This window comes from Oxyura jamaicensis, unplaced genomic scaffold (genome assembly GCF_011077185.1).
Source record: "Oxyura jamaicensis isolate SHBP4307 breed ruddy duck unplaced genomic scaffold, BPBGC_Ojam_1.0 oxyUn_random_OJ106566, whole genome shotgun sequence".
Classification (NCBI taxonomy): Eukaryota; Metazoa; Chordata; class Aves; order Anseriformes; family Anatidae; genus Oxyura; species Oxyura jamaicensis.
In genome coordinates this window covers 1-7,398 of record NW_023312328.1, presented here as the reverse complement: position 1 = coordinate 7,398, position 7,398 = coordinate 1, and the positions used below count along the sequence as shown (strand labels likewise).

At 56.8% G+C, this 7,398-nt stretch overlaps 1 pseudogene; it reads right to left on the bottom strand.

The window, feature by feature from the left end:
- Window positions 1-1,815: 1,815 nt before the first annotated feature.
- On the bottom strand, window positions 1,816-7,064 carry LOC118160186 (annotated as a pseudogene).
- Between the last annotated feature and the right edge of the window lie 334 nt (window positions 7,065-7,398).

Below are 7,398 nucleotides of genomic sequence, written 5' to 3'. Positions count from 1 at the left end.
GGGGCTCCCCGGCACCGCGGGGCTGCGGCATTCCTCTGCTGGGGGGGAGAACAGACACAGGGAGCCCCATGTGGTGTCAGTGCCTGGGCTGCAGGGAGGGAGGAGTGGAGGGGTCCCCAAGCCCCCCCAGCTCACCGCCTCTCCCTCCAGGCTGATGAACAAGCTGCAGCCCAGCGGTGCTTCAGACTTACCTTGTTGTGATCTGTTCTAGCCTCTGACCTGTGTCTCGAGACTGTGGTATTCAAATAGTGCAAAGGAGAGTTGCTTATCCCCACCCCAGTTGCTTTGATTTTTAATTTGTTCCAGGTCTCCGGAGGGTTTTTAAACTTCATTTGACTTGCTGGAACTACTTTTAGTACTTCATTACAGTGCTTAGGTCCCTGCAGACGTGGGCATATGAACCTGGAAGACTTTGATCTCCAGGACAGACACGGGTTGAAACACATGAATTTTATTCTTTCTGGAAGCAGGTCAACCTGAACACAACAAAACACAAAAGCACAAAACACACAGCAGTATAGGAACGTCACAACAAACACTTTTCTCACGCTAAATTTATATACAAACAGCAGGGTGCCTGTTACCGTCTGAAGCTCAAGCATAGCTTTTGTCCCTTCCCTCACTCACCCTCACCCGTCATCCATCCTCGCATGCACACGTGGTACCGCCCGCAGTAGCAGTTCCGATAGCGAGAAATTTCCCTTGCTACCATGAAAATGACCTGCTGGAAAAATCCAGCCATCTTGTTGAACAGCTATGCAGCAGATCGTCTCACAAACAGCTCTAGCTCTTCTTTGGCTCAGTTACAAACCTTTTAGCTGTAAAATTTAACTTTGGTTTCGTGTGCCTTTTCCCTGCTGTGCGGAGATGCTGTTCTAATTAGTCAGTCCCCTGAGCCAGTCCCATGGCGGCTGCGGGCCTTTGCAGCCTGTGATCCAAGCTCTCCTTCTCCACAGGCAGCACTAGGTGGGGCACGGTGCCGTGCGGAGCTGCGGGCTGCGAGCCTGTGTCATCCTGGGGGAGAGGGACAGTGGTGAGGGTACGAGGAGGAGAATGAGGCCTTCAACTTTTTCCAGAGATCTCACCAAAATAACTTCTTGTCCTCATGTAAAGGCAGGTAGGCTCCATCCTCCCACCCCCTGCCTGACTCAGACAGCTCTTTAGGGACAGAAACTCGCAAGTGGAGTGGGGATACATGCAGGGACATGACATGACAAAGCATGGTGAGTTTCATGACAGAGCCAACTGTGTTGGCCAGCCCTACACCGTGGTGTGCCCCAGCAGGGAGGGTGAAGGTCACTGACACACGGCAGAGCACGAGCAGCGCTGTGCCCGTCTGGTGGCAGAGCTGCAGGAGGGTCTCACCCTGCCTCAACCCCCGATGCATGGTCTGGAGCCGGGCAGGGGGAAGCTTCCTCCCCAGGCACGAGATGTGCACTTGCCTGGGCTCCCTTTCCTTCCCCTCGCGCCCTGCTGGGCTTTGGGCATGAGGCTGGGCGATCTTGGCTTCCCCGATCTTCAGCTATGTCCTCCCGCCCCTCCTCAGTTGCTTTCATTTTCTCTCTGCCTACAGGGAGGAGCTGCTGTGATTTAGCTGGTGAATTAAAAGCCTAGCGGCTGCTTTGAGCTGCAGAGGGACAGCTTCCAAAAGGGAGCAATCTAGCAGCAGCAAAAGCTTCTCATTGGAAGGCGTCAATAAGGTATTCAGGTCTCCTTCCCTGTGTGGGCAAGTCCTCAGAAAGCGGTCGGGTTGTGAGCACAAGCAGGCTGCCTCCGTAGGCCCCCTACATGTGCTCCCTTCCCCTGGACTCGTACCGGGTTGGGGCTGCTGGCCATCTCCTCCATGGTGTCTGCGGCGTACTTGCTGGAGTCGGCTAGCAGCGGGGCCTCCTTGCTCTTGAAGATGGTCGAATAGAAGATGATGAGCACCTCAACGATGTGAGCTTGGTGGGGGTAGTCAGCCAGCGAGGACAAGGAAGTGGTGGCATCATGGGCCTCGGGCGCATCAGTGTTGGCCCAAAGATGATGCCCAGGTTGCTCGAGGACATCTTGTTGTCCTGTTCCACCTCCATGATCCTGGGAGGAGGGAGAGGAGCTCGTGAGAGCGAGCCAGGCATGTCCTTCCTTTTCCTTCCCGTTCCCACCCTGGGGATAAAAGGGGGGTGCCTGGCCCTGGCCCGGCCCTTCTCACCTCCTTAGGTGCTGCAGGAGGTACTGGAGCGTGGCCATGTTCTCCCAGGGAAGCTCCTTCAGCAGCTCCTTCAGCTTCAGCACCACGGCCACCACCACCTTGTCCATGTCGGCTCCTCTGTCCACCAGCTCGCTCGCCCCCCCCTTGTCGCTGCTGCCCTGCAGGCTCTCCTTGGCCAGGCCCATCAGCTCGGTGTACATGTGGAAGGGCACGATGGGCTCCGGCAGCTGCAACAATAGGGGGAGATGGGGCCTGAGAGCCTCTGCCTCCAGGTGCAGGATTTCTCTTTTTTCTTCCCCTCTCGAAAAGCCCTGGCTCTGGCTCGGGGAGGGCAGAGCAGTTTCCCCATAGATAAGAGGTTGTTAGAGAGGCCAGACTGAATTGTTCCCCGGGAGGAGAAGATGAGATGCAAGCAGCATAGCCTGCAGCACAGGCGGGGCTGTGGTTAGGTGGAACGTCTTGCCTTGCTTTGTACTCGGCACAAAGCACCCAAAGCAGCACGTTAACCAGTTGGTGGTTTTGAAGCACTGGTGATGTCTTCAGGGTGGCTTAAACAGGTGTCTGCCAGGGATGGATTGCCTTCGCTGCAGAGCAGCTTCCCTCCAGCTCAGCACCCTTCCAGAGCAACTTAAATGGATTTCTCCGCAATGTACTGAGAGATGGGATGATCACCCCAACTCAGTGAAGCCAGGCTTGGTTTTGGAGAGTCAGTTCCTCTGGGCACCTCACCTGCCTCAGGTAGAGCTTCAAGACGTTGCTTATATCATGCGGGGAGGCCTGGGACAGCTCCACCAGCTCCTGCCCATTCTCAAATGCCTGGCAAAGCTTCTCCACACGGGTCTTTACGCCGCCCACGCGGTAGATGCCCTGTCAAAGACAGAAAAGTGCAGCTGAAGTGAGGAGAGATGTTTCTCTTCAACTTGGCATGAAACAGTGAGCTCCTTGCTCCCATCCTGTGCTTTTGTAGTTGGAAATCCCTCTCAGGAGGTCTGGGAGAGCCTGTCCCAGCTCGGGCATTACTGGTGTTCCCCTTCCATATGAGAGGGAAGCACAAGAAGTGGGTTCCCATGGCAGAGTTTATAACGGGCCAGGTTTATAATGGGACTTTCTGGCCTCCTGCTGGCTGGTAACCTGGAACATCTGAGCCTTAAGTCTTCATACGAAGAGAGAAGTTCACTTCAAGCGGAGGCAGCTGAGCCAGCATAGCTGAAGGAGAGGGAAGAGGGGTGAGTCACCTCAGTTTTCAGTGCCTGCTTCTTAATCTCGGAAATGCACTTCTTGATGATGAAGGGGATGCCATCTGAGCTGCTCTGGGAAGTCTTTGTGAAGTCCTGCCCAAAGAGTTGCAGCTTTCCTTGGAGCTTCTTGTGCCTGCACTGGATGGCCAAGGTTTCCAGGCACTTCTTGTGGCAGGCCAGATAGCACTGGAAAACAGAGGGACATGCTCAGAGCTGGGACAGCGTCAGGGAGTGGAAAGGAGCTGCCGAGAGCCAGACGCAGCCACAGAATCACAGAATAGTCTAGGTTGGAAGAGACCTCCAAGATCACCAAGTCCAACCTCCTACCTAATGCTAACAAATCTTCCACTAAACCATATCCCTAAGCTCTACATCTAAACGTCTTTTAAAGACCTCCAGGGATGGTGACTCAACCACTTCCCTGGGCAGCCTATTCCAGTGACTAACAACCCGTTCAGTAAAGAAGTTCTTCCTAATATCCAACCTAAACCTCCCCTGGCGCAACTTTAGCCCATTCCCCCTCGTCCTGTCACCAGGCACGTGGAAGAACAGACCAACCCCCACCTTGCTACAGCCTCCTTTCAGGTACCTGTAGAGTGCAATAAGGTCACCCCTGAGCCTCCAGGCTAAACAGTCCCAGCTCCCTCAGCCGCTCCTCGTAAGACTTGTTCTCCAGACCCTTCACCAGCTTCGTAGCCCTTCTCTGGACTCGCTCAAGCACCTCCATGTCCTTGTAGCGAGGGGCCCAAAACTGAACGCAGTACTCGAGGTGCGGCCTCATCAGAGCTGAGTACAGGGGGACAATCACTTCCCTGGACCTGCTGGCCACGCTGTTTCTTATACAGGCCAGGATGCTGCTGGCCTTGTCCACCTGAGCACACTGCTGGCTCATATTCAGCCGACTGTCAACCACTACTCCCAGGTCCTTCTCTGCCAGGCAGCTTTCTAACCACTCATCTCCCAGCCTGTAGCTCTGTTTGGGGTCGTTGTGCCCCAGGTGCAGGACCCGGCACTTGGCCTTGTTGAACTTCATACCGTTGGCCTCGACCCATCGGTCCAGCCTATCCAGATCCTCCTGCAGAGCCTTCCTACCCTCGAGCAGATCGACACACGCACCTAACTTGGTGTCGTCTGCAAACTTACTGAGGGTGCACTTGATCCCCTCATCCAGATCACTGATGAAGATGTTAAAGAGGACTGGTCCCAGTACCGAGCCCTGGGGGACTCCACTAGTGACTGGCCTCCAACTGGATTTGACTCCATTCACCACAACTCTCTGGGCCCGGCCATCCAGCCAGCTCTTAACCCAACGAAGTGTGCGCCAGTCCAAGCCATGAGCAGCCAGTTTCCTGAGGAGAATGCTGTGGGGGACGGTGTCAAATGCCTTACTGAAGTCAAGGTAGACCACGTCCACAGCCTTTCCCTCGTCCACCCAGCGCGACACTTTGTCATAGAAGGAGATCAGGTTCGTCAAGCAGGACCTGCCCTTCATAAACCCATGCTGACTAGGCCTGATCGCCTGCTTGCCCTGCAACTGCTGCATGATGACACCCAAGATAATCTGCTCCATGAGCTTCCCTGGCACTGAGGTTAAACTAACCGGCCTATAGTTCCCTGGGTCTACCCTCCAGCCCTTCTTGTAGATGGGTGTCACGTTTGCTAGCCGCCAGTCAAGTGGGACCTCCCCCCATAGCCAGGGCTGCCGATAAATGATGAAAAGCGGCTTGGCCAGATCCTCTGCCAGTTCTCTCAGTACCCTCGGGTGGATCCCATCTGGCCCCATCGACTTGCGTACATCCAAATGCTGTAGCAGGTCGCCAACCATTTCCTCGTGGATTGTGGGGGCCACATTCTGCTCCCCATCCCCTTCCTCGAGCTCAGGGTACTGGGCGTCCAGAGAACAACTGGTTTTGCTGTTAAAGACTGAGGCAAAGAAGGCGTTAAGCACCTCAGCTTTTTCCTCATCTCTGGTTACTAAGTTTCCCTCTGCATCCAGTAAAGGGTGGAGATTCTCCTTAGTCCTCCTTTTGGTATTGATGTATTTATAAAAACATTTTTTGTTGTCTTTAACAGCAGTGGCCAGATTGAGTTCCAGATGAGCTTTGGCCTTTCTGATTTTGTCCCTGCACCACCTCACAGCATCCTTGTAGTCCCCAAGTGGCCTGCCCTCTTTTCCAAAGAGGCTCACACCACCCTCAGGAGCACACTCAGCAAGGCAAAGAAGAGATGGGAAGACGGAATATAGTCCAGCAGGTAACACAAGATGGCAAAAGAAAAGAAAAATAACTAGAAAAAAGCCCAGATCAAAATAGATCTGCTCATGCGTCCTTGTCCTTCAGGAAGTGGATCTTGCAAGGCTTCCCTCTCCAGTCTGTCCTGCTGGTGCCAGCCCGTGGAGTCCCCCTGAGCAGGAGGAAGGGCACAGGGAGCACAGGGGCTCTCCCGCCGCAGGCTCACCTGCCAGAAATGTGAGCCCCAGCCCTGTGTAGGATGCGGCCGGACTCCCACACGGTGTCTGCCTTGCCCTTCTGACTGCTTTGGTGCAGCCAAGGGGCTGCGGGTGACTGAAAACCGCGGTGGCGATGGGAGGATGCCCGGTCCTGCCGGCTGCTCTGCTCAGCTGGGTGCCCCACCACCTTGAACCTGCCACTGCGCTCCCGCTCACCTGTGTCACAGCTCTCCATGCCCATAGGCATGACGACTCCTCCAGAGATCCCGCTGCAGAGGCTCTCCATAGACTTGAGAAATTGGGAAAGAAAAGGAATTCATCATGTAAGAGGAAGGGGAGTAGTCAGAAGGGCAACGGATGGAGGGGAGGCAGCAACCCTAAGCTGCTGGAGCTGTTCTTTTGCTGCTTGAAGTCTGCAGCCTGCAGCCCTACAGGAAGGCCACGAGCTGCTGGGAATGTCCCTGGAGAAATATGGTGCTGCGTGCATACATGGGGGTGAGCTGGATCCTCCTGTCAGGGGCTGTGCTCCCCCAGCTGGGGCCAAGACCCGGGCACATCAAGACCCACGCACAGGGAGCAGTACCACCCACCTGCTTCTGGTCTCTGGGTGGGATGGAGACGACGCTGCTGCTGTCCACCTCCCCCATGAGGAACTCGGACACACTGTGAGAGGAGGAACACAACTGGGGTCAGCAATAGGAAGGACAAGCAGTGACCCCATTCGTGTCTGGGGACAGGTTGGACCAAGGCAGGGGGATGGGGCGATGCAGAGCCATGTGGCTGTGCAGGAGGTGGTGGTGTGGGGGTGTCTGCAGTGCCCCAGCCTTGCTGCCCGCTGCCTGCCCACCCCCGGCACCCACCATTTCACAGTACCACGTTCCGCAGGTTCTCCAGGGCATCCACGAAGCGTGCCACGTCCGTCAGCAGCTGGGAGATGTCCTCCACGTCGATGAAGGGGCCCTCCCTGCCCTCCAGGGGGCTGTAGGACGTGGGGGTCTTGTGGCCCTTGGGCATGGTCCAGGGGGCCCCTGGCAGAGAGGGGAAGCCGGTGTCACTGGCATGGCGGCTGAGGCTGGTGGGGCGCTTGAGGGTGTCCACGGCGCTGGGGCTGCTGCTGAGCTTGGAGCTGGCAGGGGGCAGATCCCCCAGGCTGGAGCCGGGCGCCTCCAGACAATCCTTGTCAGCCCTGGGGGAGGGACATGGCTGGGACCCCAGCTCGGGGAGGGACGGGTCAGCTCCCCCAGCCCCACCAGCACGGAGGGACAGGGTGCTGGCCGGGGGGCTGGTGCTGGCAGGGCTGGAGGGGCTGGGCTGCGAGAGTCCCTGGCACCACTGATGGGCCTTGGGGGGAGGGGGGGGACAAGCATCACAGGCAGCCCCAGAGCTCCCTGCAGGTTAACCGCCCGAGCTCCCTGCAGGTTAACTGCCTGGTACGGGTGTTCCACCAGCAACCATCGGCTCTGAAGCCAGCAGCCAGCTTGGGGGGGGGGGGGGGGGGGGGGGGGGGGGGGGGGGGGGGG